Source organism: Lepidochelys olivacea (genome assembly GCF_965140295.1).
Source record: "Lepidochelys olivacea isolate rLepOli2 genome assembly, chromosome: 2".
NCBI classification, from domain to species: Eukaryota; Metazoa; Chordata; order Testudines; family Cheloniidae; genus Lepidochelys; species Lepidochelys olivacea.
Window position 1 is genome coordinate 114898736 of NC_140412.1, and position 13356 is coordinate 114912091.

A 13356-nucleotide genomic window follows, 5' to 3' on the forward strand; every position below is an offset into this window, starting at 1 on the left:
AACCTTCTGACTGCGCAGGCGCGAATCACTCCCTCTCTCCCGCTCTCTCTTGGGGGAGGCGAGAAGTGGCGGGCTGGTGCCTGCGTGCTGAGAGCGCAATTGGGTTTCATTGCAATGGGGGTGTGGCGTCTCCCTTTGCCCAGCCCTGGAGGCATCGCATCCGCGTACCCATCCTGTGCCCACCCACCCCATTTCTGCAGCCAGTAGGTCTTCCACCTGTTGCCACAAGCACATGCTGCTGCACCTGCAGGCTTGAGGTGGTTTCCATCATCTACAGGGTTTACAGTTTGGTTCAAAGGCTCTCAGCACCCTAACATTTTTTCCAGCACCCCTGCCACCACTCCTACACCTGGGGAGCTAGCCTTTTTAGTGCTGCCCCCAGGTGTTAGTGCCTGCACTTTTAGCTGCCAGAGTGGTGCCCACACACCTGTCCCATTACTGGGGTTCTGGTATGGTGGTACAAGCAGCCTGCTGCCCCTAGTGAATAGTGCCTGCATTAGGGCAACCAGAACCATCCTCACATCTGAGGCAGTAGCAAAACTCCCATTGACTTAAATAAGATCAAGTCCCTCATCTCCAGAGCTCAGATTTCCACAGCACTAAGCATTCCAGGAGGATAGTTAAAACTTCTATTTTAAAACAAATTAAATGTAATCTAATGCTGGTACAGGAGCTGCAACTTGGTCAGCAACAGAAGAGTCAAGGTGTACACACCCTCGTTTGTAAAAAGCATGACTATTAATGTAGCACAAGCTTTTGCTATTATTTAGTTTGATAGCTTTGAATCTGTCTTTATCTGATAGAGCATTTACCATCATTAAACTATGTAATACAAGAATAAAATTCACAAAAGAATGAGCTCTCCCTGCACTTGTCCACAGTAGTAACAATTAGTGCTCAAAATAGCACCATCTATGATGTCTCTGTGGCACTAACACTACCCACATTAATCCCACAGATAATTACCCTATAGTCTCAAACTACCCCTTCTGCCAGCTGCTTGCGGGGCGGAGTGGGGAAGAGTCTTTTTGACTCAGGCTTTAAGGCCAGAAGGGACCATCATGATCATCTACTCTGACCTTCTGCACATTGTAGGACACAGAACCTCACCCACTCACTCTTGTAATAGACCCTTAACCTCTGGCTGAGTTACTAAAGTCCTCAAATCATGATTTAAAGTCTTCAAGTTACAGAGAATCCACCATTTACAGTAGTTCAAACCTGCAAGTGACCCCTGCCTCATGCTGCAGAGGAAGGCAAAACAAAAAAAACCCACCAGGGTTTTTGCTGATCTGATCCTGGGGAACCAACCCCAAATATGGCAAACAAGTCCCAGCAACCAGACAAATGGGAAAGTATTCTTTGTAGTAACTTGGAGCCCTCCCCATCTAGTGTCCCATCAACAGCTGTTGGAGGTATTTGCTACTTGCAGTTGCAGATTGATTACATGCCATTGTAAGCAGTCCCATCATACCATTGCCTCCATAAACCTATCAATCTCAGTCTTGAAGCCAGTTAGATTTTTTGCCCTAGTATGCCACTTGGAAGGCTGTTCCAGAACTTCACTCCTCCGATGGTTAGAAACCTTTGTCTAATTTCAAGCCTAAACTTGTTGATGGCCAGTTTATATCCATTTGTTCTTCTATCAACATTGGCACTTACCAGGGAGGCGGAGGAGTTATTTAATTATTTATCCCTCTGATGTATTTATAGAGAGCAATCATATCTCCCCTCAGACTTCTTTTAGTTAGGCTAAACAAGCCAAGCTCTTTGAGTCTCCTCTTATAAGGTAGGTTTTCCATTCCTCTGATCATCCTAGCAGTCCTTCTCTGGACCTGTTCCAGTTTAAATTAATCAAACATGGGAGCATGGGCAGCCGGTGACTCGGCCGCCTGGGGAGGCTAACCCCCGGCCCCTCCCCTTGTGCCCAAGGCCTCGCCCCACCCCTTCTGCCCCACCTCCTTTTACCTCCCCCTTCCCCGCAGGAGCCCAAAGCACTCCCACAGTGGCCTCAGCCCCAGGGTAGCCCCCAGACCTAGTGCTCAGGTGGCCAGCGCCGGGCAGGCAGCACGGCCCAGCACCAGCCGCCCTGGCGGCCGCCAATCACTGCAGGAGGCACCAAGTACACTGGCCTGGGCGCAGGGCCACAGTAGGCTATTTGGGGAGGCAAAGCCTCCCCTTGGCTATGATACCCGCTGCCCATGCATGGAAGACCAGGACTGCACATAATATTACAGAGGAGGTCTCACCAGTGCTGTGTATAATGGTACTAATATTTCCGTCTCTATGGAAATACCTCATCTGATGCATCCTAGGACTGCATTAGCCTTTTTCACTTTTGCATCACAGTAGCTGCTCATAGTCATCTTGTGATCAACTAATACATCCAAGTCTTTTGCCTCCTCTGTCGCTTCCGACTGATATGTCACCAATTTATAGCAAAAATCGTTCTTGTTAGCCCCTAAATGCATGACCTTGCACTTTGGACTATTAAGTTTCATCTCGTTTTTATTACTCTGGTTTTCAAGGTCCTCCAGATCTTCTTGTATGATATTCCAGTCCTCCTCCCTATTGGTAATACCTTCCAACTTTTGTCATCTGAAAATTTTATTAACACATTCCTACTTTTTGTGCCAAGGTCATTAATAAAAATGTTAAATGCAATAGGTCCCAAGACCGATCCCTGAGGAACTCCACTAGTAACCTCCCTCCAGCCTGACAGTTCACCTTTCACTAGGAAAGGTTATAGCACTCACCCAAGATGTAGGAGACCCAGTTTAAATCCTCCCATTGCCTGAGTTGGAGCAGGGATTTGAACGCACACTTCCAGAGAATGCCCTAACCATTGGGCTATGGAATATTCTGGGATGTCTCTCTCAATCTTTCCTGTTGAAGCTGTTCCACTTTGTATAAATAATTAAATTTTCACAGGGTCAGAAAGCATGTTAGAATGACTATATCCCAGTGGTTAGTGTACTTACCCGTGATGAAGGAAACCCAAATTCACATCCCTGTTCCAATAACTATAAACCTCTCTCCCCCCACCACCACCACCACCTTTTTGGGAAAAGGATTCGGTGTCTAACTCCATGAGAGGGTTCATGGCTGTGGATCCCAAGCAGAGATAGGTACCTCCTTCTGGCCCAGACTTAGGCCACACCTCTTTCCTTAGCATTTCCTATTGGCTAGTTTAGGTGAGAATGGGGATCCCCATTCTCAGGCATCTGATTCTCTCCATGCAGTCCACAGTCAGCCAGCATGCCTAACCTGGAGCTGTGGATTCCATTAGGCGGCAGCATGTCTAAAGTTAGGTGTTGCAACACTGAGCCCAAGTCCCTTTTATGGATCTATCACCTTGTGTCCAAGACTTGTGTAAAGACCCTTCATACCACTTATGTTCCAAAGTGGGGTTGTGGAGAAAAAGCAGCATAGAGACAAATCTGCACCCGTGTGCTATAGAAGGTAGCAGAGGACTTAGGCTCATTAGCTAGGGGATCTATAATTACGTGGCTCCAGTGGTCCTACGCCCCCTACTAGCCATGGGGATGCTATTCCAGCCCACAGGCTTCAGCAGTAGTTGCTAGATGCTGTGCTGCAGGTCCATAGCCTGCCTTTGGACTTGAGGGTGGATTTTGCTCTCCAGGCCCCATGCTCGTCACCTGCATAGAAGCCTCTGGCTTTGTGGGTGTGAAATAGAGCTGTGGAGGAACTGGAATTTCCATCCTGCAGAAAAATTTGCATTTAAAAAAATTCTGAATCAGAACAAAACAGAGTCAGAAATGTGAAGCTTTCTGTGGAATTGAAATCTTCAAAAATTCCATTTGAGACGAATCAAAATGGAATTTTTCAAAAAAGTCTGGGCCAACAAGCTGGTTCCCAAGCCACCTTGCTGGCTTGGGAGCAGGAAGCCTGGCAGCTGGGGACCCAAGGGAGCTGGCCACCCAGGAAGCTGGGGGGCCCACCAAGCAGCCAGCCTGTCTGGTTTCCATCTAAAGTTTAGACAGAATAGACATGTTCCTGCAAAAATTTTTAATTATGTTCAACTGGAATTTTTGCCATGGAAAAATTGTTTTCAGAAAATTTTCAACTAGCTTTAGTGTGTAATGAATGTCGCCTAATGAGAGTCAAATACATCAATGAGGCTGTCCAGGTCTTCAAGCTGTGATCCAGGGGAGAGTCTTCAGTGCTGTCTATTTCAGAAGTGAAACAGCAGAGACATCCAGTCACTGTGCCAAAGTAGCTCCCAAGGTTGAGGAACAACCCACAGAAGAAGGCCTTGAACACACCCACAGGATCTATATTAACTTTCCTCCTCCTCCTCCTCCTCCTCCTCCCTGTGATGGCCATGTCCGGGAATTATCACAAGGCTCTGCCCTGTCCCAGCACCTGGCACTAGAGGGGTCAGGTTGCATTAGACATAAAAGGATGGAGAGTCATATGCCACCCGGTAGGGCTCATCTGTGCAGCCTTGCTTGTCAACACTGCTCATCTGTGCAGCCTTTTCTCTCCTCCACCTCATTGTTCCCCCTCCCTCATCACTTGACTATTATGGCATCTACCATGGTTTTCATCCTTCCTCTCATGAATCCTAGTGATGCCCATCTTGTTTTGCTGCAATGGGATCAAGCAGCTGAAGAAGAGACCTGTGTAGCTCGAAAGCTTGTCTTTTTCACCAGCGGCATTTGGTCCAGTAAAAGGTATTGCCTCCCCAGCCTTGTTTTGGTGGTAATTAACTATAGCTGTTGGGAAAGTTCTAGGCTTCTTGGGTTGTGGTTTGAACAAGCAGAAGGTGTCAAAACTTAGCTTCAAAGATCCATGTGGAAAATAAACTCTCTGGTGGAAGGAATATAGAAAAAGAAAACACTTAAATCATCATGTAATTTGTAATTTAACAGACAGGGGACTTGCTTACTGTTTGAGTTTACAGTACTAGTAACAAGCTTTTTCCAAGAAATCAATACTAAAAATTACTGTAAAGTTATCAGTAGGAAAGGCGAACTTTCTCATCTATTTCAGAAACATAAGTCCACCTCTTACACATTGTCACTTAAACCAGCAGTACAAACTCAAAAGAAACATCTTCAGCTACATGGGGAGATGAGCAGAAGAATGTTTGTTCAGTGCCCTCTGGTGGCTGACGCTAGGAATTGTCCAGAGAACTTATTCTAGCAAAATGACAGGTTTCAGACTAGCAGCCGTGTTAGTTTGTATTCGCAAAAAGAAAAGGAGTACTTGTGGCACTTTAGAGACTAACCAATTTATTTGAGCATAAGCTTTCGTGAGCTACAGCTCACTTCATCAGATGCATTTAGTGGAAAATACAGTGAGGTGATTTATATACACACAGAACATGAAAAAATGGGTGTTTATCATGCACACACTGTAAGGAGAGTGATCACTTAAGATGAGCTATTACCAGCAGGAGAGTGGGGGAAGGGGGAAGAAAACCTTTTGTAGTGATAATCAAGGTGGGCCATTTCCAGCAGTTAACAAGAACATCTGAAAAAAGAAAAGGAGGACTTGTGGCACCTTAGAGACTAACCAATTTATTTGAGCATAAGCTTTCGTGAGCTACAGCTCACTTCATCGGATGCATACTGTGGAAAGTGGGATCTACCATGTCATCTACCATGGATCACTTTCCACAGTATGCATCCGATAAAGTGAGCTGTAGCTCACGAAAGCTTATGCTCAAATAAATTGGTTAGTCTCTAAGGTGCCACAAGTACTCCTTTTCTTTTTGCGAATACAGACTAACACGGCTGTTACTCTGAAAAAAGAACATCTGAGGAACAGTGGGGGGAGGGGGAATAAACAAGGGGAAATAGTTTTACTTTGTGTAATGACTCAACCACTCCCAGTCTCTATTCAAGCCTAAATTAATTGTATCCAATTTGCAAATTAATTCCAATTCAGCAGTCTCTCGTTGGAGTCTGGTTTTGAAGTTTTTTTGTTGAAGAATAGCCCCTTTTAGGTCAGAAATCGAGTGACCAGAGAGATTGAAGTGTTCTCCAACTGGTTTATGAATGTTAAAATTGTTGACATCTGATTTGTGTCCATTTATTCTTTTATGTAGAGACTGTCCAGTTTGACCAATGTACATGGCAGAGGGGCATTGCTGGCACATGATGGCAAATATCACACTGGTAGATGTGCAGGTGAACAAGCCTCTGATAGTGTGGCTGATGTGATTAGGCCCTATGATGGTGTCCCCTGAATAGATATGTGGGCACAGTTGGCAACGGGTTTTGTTGCAAGGATAGGTTCCTGGGTTAGTGGTTCTGTTGTGTGGTGTGTGGTTGCTGGTGAGTATTTGCTTCAGGTTGGGGGGCTGTCTGTAGGCAAGGACTGGCCTGTCTCCCAAGATTTGTGAGAGCGATGGGTCATCCTTCAGGATAGGTTGTAGATTCTTGTTGATGCGTTGGAGAGGTTTTAGTTGGGGGCTGAAGGTGACGGCTAGTGGCGTTCTGTTATTTTCTTTGTTGGGCCTGTCCTGTAGTGGGTGACTTCTGGGTACTTTTCTGGCTCTGTCAATCTGTTTCTTCACTTCAGCAGGTAGGTATTGTAGTTGTAAGAATGCTTGATAGAGATCTTGTAGGCATTTGTCTCTGTCTGAGGGGTTGGAGCAAATGCGGTTGTATCCTAGAGCTTGGCTGTAGACACTGGATCGTGTGGTGTGGTCTGGGTGAAAGCTGGAGGCATGTAGGTAGGAATAGCGGTCAGTAGGTTTCCGGTATAGGGTGGTGTTTATGTTACCATCGCTTATTAGCACCGTAGTGTTCAGGAAGTGGATCTCTTGTGTGGACTGGTCCAGACTGAGGTTGATGGTGGGACGGAAGTTGTTGAAATCATGGTGGAATTCCTCAAGGGCTTCTTTTTCAGATGATGAAGATGTCATCAATATAGCGCAAGTAGAGTAGGGGCATTAGGGGACGAGAGCTGAGGAAGCGTTGTTCTAAGTCAGCCATAAAAATGTTGGCATACTGTGGGGCTATGTGGGTACCCATAGCAATGCTGCTGATTTGAAGGTATACATTGTCCCCAAATGTGAAATAGTTATGGGTGAGGACAAAGTCACAAAGTTCAGCCACCAGGTTTGCCGTGACATTATCGGGGATAGTGTTCCTGGTGGTTTGTAGTCCATCTTTGTGTGGAATGTTGGTGTAGAGGGCTTCTACATCCATAGTGGCCAGGATGGTGTTTCAGGAAGATGACCGATGGATTGTAGTTTCCTCAGGAAGTCACTGGTGTCTTGAAGATAGTTGGGAGTGCTGGTAGCGTAGGGCCTGAGGAAGGAGTCTACATAGCCAGACAATCCTGCTGTCAGGGTGCCAATGCCTGAGATGATGGGGCACCCAGGATTTCCATTTTTATGGATCTTGGGTAGCAGATAGAATACCCCAGGTCGCGGTTCCAGGGGTGTGTCTGTGCGGATTTGTTCTTGTGCTTTTTCAGGGAGTTTCTTGAGCAAAGGCTGTAGTTTCTTTTGGTAACCCTCAGTGGGATCAGAGGGTAATGGCTTGTAGAAAGTGGTGTTGGAGAGCTGCCGAGCAGCCTCTTGTTCATATTCCAACCTATTCATGATGACAACAGCACCTCCTTTGTCAGCCTTTCTGATTATGATGTCAGAGTTGTTTCTGAGGCTGTGGATGGCATTGTGTTCTGCACAGCTGAGGTTATGGAGCAAGTGATGCTGCTTTTCCACAATTTCAGCCCGTGCACGTCGGCAGAAGCACTCTATGTAGAAGTCCAGTCTGTTGTTTCGACCTTCAGGAGGAGTCCACCTAGAATCCTTCTTTTTGTAGCGTTGGTAGGAAGGTGTCTGTGGATTAGTATGTTGTTCAGAGGTGTGTTGGAAATATTCCTTGAGTCGGAGATGTCAAAAATAGGATTCTAGGTCACCACAGAACTGTATCATGTTCGTGGGGGTGGAGGGGCCAACAAAAAAATTACAGAACGCCACTAGCCGTCACCTTCAGCCCCCAACTAAAACCTCTCCAACGCATCATCAAGGATCTACAACCTATCCTGAAGGACGACCCATCGCTCTCACAAATCTTGGGAGACGGTCCAGTCCTTGCCTACAGACAGCCCCCCAACCTGAAGCAAATACTCACCAGCAACCACACACCACACAACGGAACCACTAACCCAGGAACCTATCCTTGCAACAAAGCCCATTGCCAACTGTGTCCACATATCTATTCAGGGGACACCATCATAGGGCCTAATCACATCAGCCACACTATATCAGAGGCTCATTCACCTGCACATCTACCAATGTGATATATGCCATCATGTGCCAGCAATGCCCCTCTGCCATGTACATTGGTCAAACTGGACAGTCTCTACATAAAAGAATAAATGGACACAAATCAAATGTCAACAATTTTAACATTCATAAACCAGTTGGAGAACACTTCAATCTCTCTGGTCACTCGATTTCTGACCTAAAAGGGGCTATTCTTCAACAAAAAAACTTCAAAACAGACTCCAACGAGAGACTGCTGAATTGGAATTAATTTGCAAATTGGATACAATTAATTTAGGCTTGAATAGAGACTGGGAGTGGTAGAGTCATTACACAAAGTAAAACTATTTCCCCTTGTTTATTCCCCCCCCCCGCCCCCGCACTGTTCCTCAGACATTCTTGTTAACTGCTAGAAATGGCCCACCTTGATTATCACTACAAAAGGTTTTCTTCTGCCCTCCCCCACTCTCCTGCTGGTAATAGCTCATCTTAAGTGATCACTCTCCTTACAGTGTGCATGATAAACACCCATTTTTTCATGTTCTGTGTGTATATAAATCTCCCCACTGTATTTTCCACTGAATGCATCCGATGAAGTGAGCTGTAGCTCACAAAAGCTCATGCTCAAATAAATTGGTTAGTCTCTAAGGTGCCACAGGTACTCCTTTTCTTTATTCTAGCAAAGCAAGGTTTCAGTTGAGACTGTGTTAAAAAGAAAAAGAACTGGACCCTAAGCAAAGACAGACACTTTGATCAGCTAATTGAGGCACATTAACAAACAAAGAACTACCAAACCAGAGTACTGAGATGAATTGTGCTCATTATTAGGATAGTGAAAATACTGCAAAATATTATTTACATTTTTGAAACAAATTCACTTTTACTGTGTTTTCCTCGCATTTATGTTCACGTTCCACAAATATTCTAGCAAACCACTTTACTGGACAGAGTATTTGCTTGAACAGCAAATGTTGCAGAATGTGCACTGAAAGCAACCTTTAGATTGGTAATTGCAAGTATTTGCACTGGGAACCTCATTCTAAGAGTTACACTCATCCAGCCAGGGAGCAGGAAAAAAAAAAAATCTCTACCTTTGTGTCATCAGATTAACTCATACTTCAAATGCTCATTATCTGAAGGGTTATTCCGGCAGAATGGATCATGAGCAATCCATAGGCTGAAATATAAAACATTTATCAAATTTCAAATAACTAATGGGAGGGAATGATGATCTTTTGGAGACAGTTCAGGCATAGAAAAAACGGCTACATAAAATGACTAAATTTGTCACTTCAAATAATTCACTCAGTTTACAAATTATGCATTTATAACCCAGTTCTGTCATCATATGCACATGCATGTGGATGATGACTTCAAACAATTCCTGCACTGACAAGATGGCAGACTTTTACTCCAAGAGATCAGACTCCCCCTTTTATTGTCTGTGCCTCAGTTCCCCTACTTGCAGATGGGATTAATGATAACCTTCTTAGAAGGGTGCAAGTCACTATAAAAGAGTTACATTGGTCCCAGACTATGAGAGAGATAAGATGGGTGAAATAATATATTTTATTGGACCAACTTCTGTTGTGGAAAGAAACAAGCTTTCAATCTGAAGACCTCTGAGTATCTCAAAAGCTTGTCTCTTTCACCAACAGGAGTTGGTCCAATAAAAGGTACCTTACCCATTTTGTCTCTATGAAAGAGCTAGTTATTATTATTATTTTATGTATAGAGTGAAATTCACCTTAAAATAAGAGAAATGACTCAATCTGCTTTTTCTGTAACATTCTCAAAATATTAAAAATGACCTTCTGTACAATAAACAATTAGGAAATGTCAGGCTATGCTGTTTAGAGGCTCCATAATTTCTTCAATTTACAGTAAAAACTATTGAATAGACTTCATTGGAAAATCTTTAGTGGAATCACTTTCCATGGAAAAATATAATTCCATGGTAATCAAAATGCTTCTCAAAATTCTGCTGATTTTGGCAATTTTTTATTTTGGAGAAAAGCCCCCCAAAATTTCTGACAATGCTGAAACATTTAATTTTGACATTTATTGAAGAAAACATTCTAATTTTTTGTTTTAAAACTACTTTTAGTTTTAAATTTTTAAAAAAATTGTATTATATACTATCATATAAAATACAAAAGTTGAAATCAAAACAAAATATTTTGATTTTGTCTAAACAAAATGTTTCAATTGATCCAAAGTGATCTTTCCCCCCAGAATTTTCCTTCACTGAGGATTTCAAAATGTTCAGGTTTCGTTTTGATTTGAAAAGAAGCCAGATTTCAAAATCTTGAAATCCTTCACAAAACAGAGTTCTTATCCTCTCCAGCTCTACTAATGAGCTTTCCTACTACAGCCATGGTTACCAAGATTGAGGTTCAAAACAGATGAATGATCTTTTGGAGACAGTCTACCGCTTTATTTGAACTGAAGGGCTTTAGGGCAATCTGAGCATCTAGATAGAATTTGGTCATCCTCTGGCCTGATTTTCAACATGCTGACAAGTCAACCTAATGCAAATATAGTTAACAAGTGACTGTCCTATAAATGTCTGTAAGAAAATTGACTATCAGTAATAGATTTACATTCCTTTTGTGTGGCTGGCCCAGTGTAAGACTATCACTATATGTAATGTAGTAACCTTATGCACTCAAAGGATTTGTGGTTTCTGTCAGTTGTGATTTGAGATTCAGGTAATTTTAAGATATTTTCCCCTTTAATATCAGTTCTCCAAAAGCTGAAAAGGTGATTTCAGTCTCTCGGTCTCGATGATGGAGGAAGAGGTCTTGACAGTGATTCAGGAGAGGAAGAAAGTGAAGCAATATCATGAGCTATATAGGGGAATTTTTCCCAGCATGATAACAACCTCACAAGTTGCACCAAAACATCAAAAGAACACTCAGAAATGGCTGCTAAGCTTAGAGAACTGTGTTAGGAGGTGGAACATGGTGTATATTAGACTTAGAGGACTGTTTCTTACAAGCCAGTAGGTGGCGCTCTGTTAATCATCTCCATACACACGTGCACAGATACTGCTTTTAAATAGGGCCCCTGTAACTATAGACAATAGCTTCCTGGAATTCATTATTTAAGTGGGAAAAGGGTTCTCTTATTTTTAATGTCATTCTTTCATCTTTATAGAGGGTGAAATATTTCTAATATTTGTGAATATGTGCTTCCCTTCCAATTTTAAGGCTTTTAATACATTTTTTTAAAAAAATCTATGTTACAGTGTCAAAGTATCCATCTATAAGGCCCATTGACTTCAGCAGAAGGGTTGAGTGCATAAAAGAATGAAGGTTCAGGCCCTGTGCATGCAGCAAACTACCTACAGCATTCTGATCTGCTTGAATGTGTGAGGAGTCATTTGGAACCTTATTCAGGAAAACACAAGCACATGCTTAACTTTTTCAGCATGTGCTTAAGTCCATTTGACTTCAGCAGGATTTAAGCATGTGCTTCAGTGCTGTCCTAAATGGAAATGGTTTCCTGAATTGGGGACTAAAGCTGTAAATTTTAGTGTGGATATCTGTGCCATGCAAAAAGGTCAAATCAAAAATATGATTTCAAACCCACACCACCACTCAGGAGAGCACCAGAGATGCTCATTTTGATCAGTTATTGCATGGTGCATAAATGAGAGAAGGTGCCTTGTACCATCCTCACCTGTTGTGTGCTCAGATCCTAATATAGCCCTTGTGTTGTTATTATCTGTGCTACTTTAATTGTATTTATTTGATCCTTATTGATACCACTGAGCAGTCTTTTTTCCATCTGTTCTATAATATTTCTATTCGTATTTTTATGGTAACTAATTTTATCTGCACTAATCCCTAGTTTATTCTAACTGGATACAAAAGTTCACCTAAATATTTCCCATAACATATATAATTGAGGGACAACTATAAATTTATTTACAGTTTCCTGATCCATAATCTGCTGAATTATGGATGATCCATCATCCTTTGTTCCCCCAGCATCTGTACATTGTGTATTAACTGGGGACAGACCCCTGTACCTTTGGTCTTCCATTCAGTACACCCACAGCTGGTCATTGTTCCACCATTTTTAATACTTAAAAGGTACCAGACTGATTTTCTTACAATACATCTCTGTTGACACAATGATAGCCAAGTGGGATTTCTCATATGTTTAGCACATTAGCTAACAAGGTCACTGTCAACCTATTGTTCAATTTCTCAATGTCCTTTTTAAAAAATCCATGCCTGTAAATAACCCTTGGAAGTTTAGAAGTGAAATCTGTTCCTTCCATTCAATATTTTCCCTTTATCTTTCACATACACATTCTGGTATAAAGTATATATAAAGTTCTTTTTGCATCATAAGGACGAGACAATGGAACATTTGTTTTGTAAATATATATTACAACAACAACTAGGGCTGCCGTTCAGGAAAGCACTCCTGTTCAGGAAAACAATTCAGTATGTGCTTAACTTTAAGGACATATTGAAGTCCAACTGAAGTCAATAGAATTTAAGCATGTACTTAAAGTTAAGCGCATGCTTACATGCTTTCTAGAACACGGATGTTTAAGTGCTTTCTTGAATAGAGGCCTTAGTTATTGATTCCCTTTATTATCCCTAGTTCCATTCCCTTTGGCTCTCTCACAAACACCTTGTGCTAGCTTGACTGTCATTGAAGCTCAATGACTGCTGCTCTTGAGCTTACAGCAAATGACACTTGAACATCACGAAGTTGATAAGTTGAGCACGTAGCCTCTGCAATGCTTCTACCACAGCGTGCTTGAGAATTGACCACACGCCACAGATTGCTGTAGTTCTGACACTCTTGATTTTACTCTGCTCTTTCTCCAGCTTGTTCTGTTTCTGCTTCATTTCTTGACCTTTTTACCCCCATGCTGCTGCCAGCTTACTACAGCCTAAGAGCCTGATCCAAAGCACTCTGAAGTCAGTAGAAGACCTAAGAGATTTCAATGGGCTTTGCATCCAACCCTAAATGGCAGAACAGTACATTTGCAATCTGATTTCATCATAGTTTTCTTTTATTTGATATGTAACTGTGTTAAGTTTATGGATCTAAAATTTATTTTGCAGGACATCTCTTTT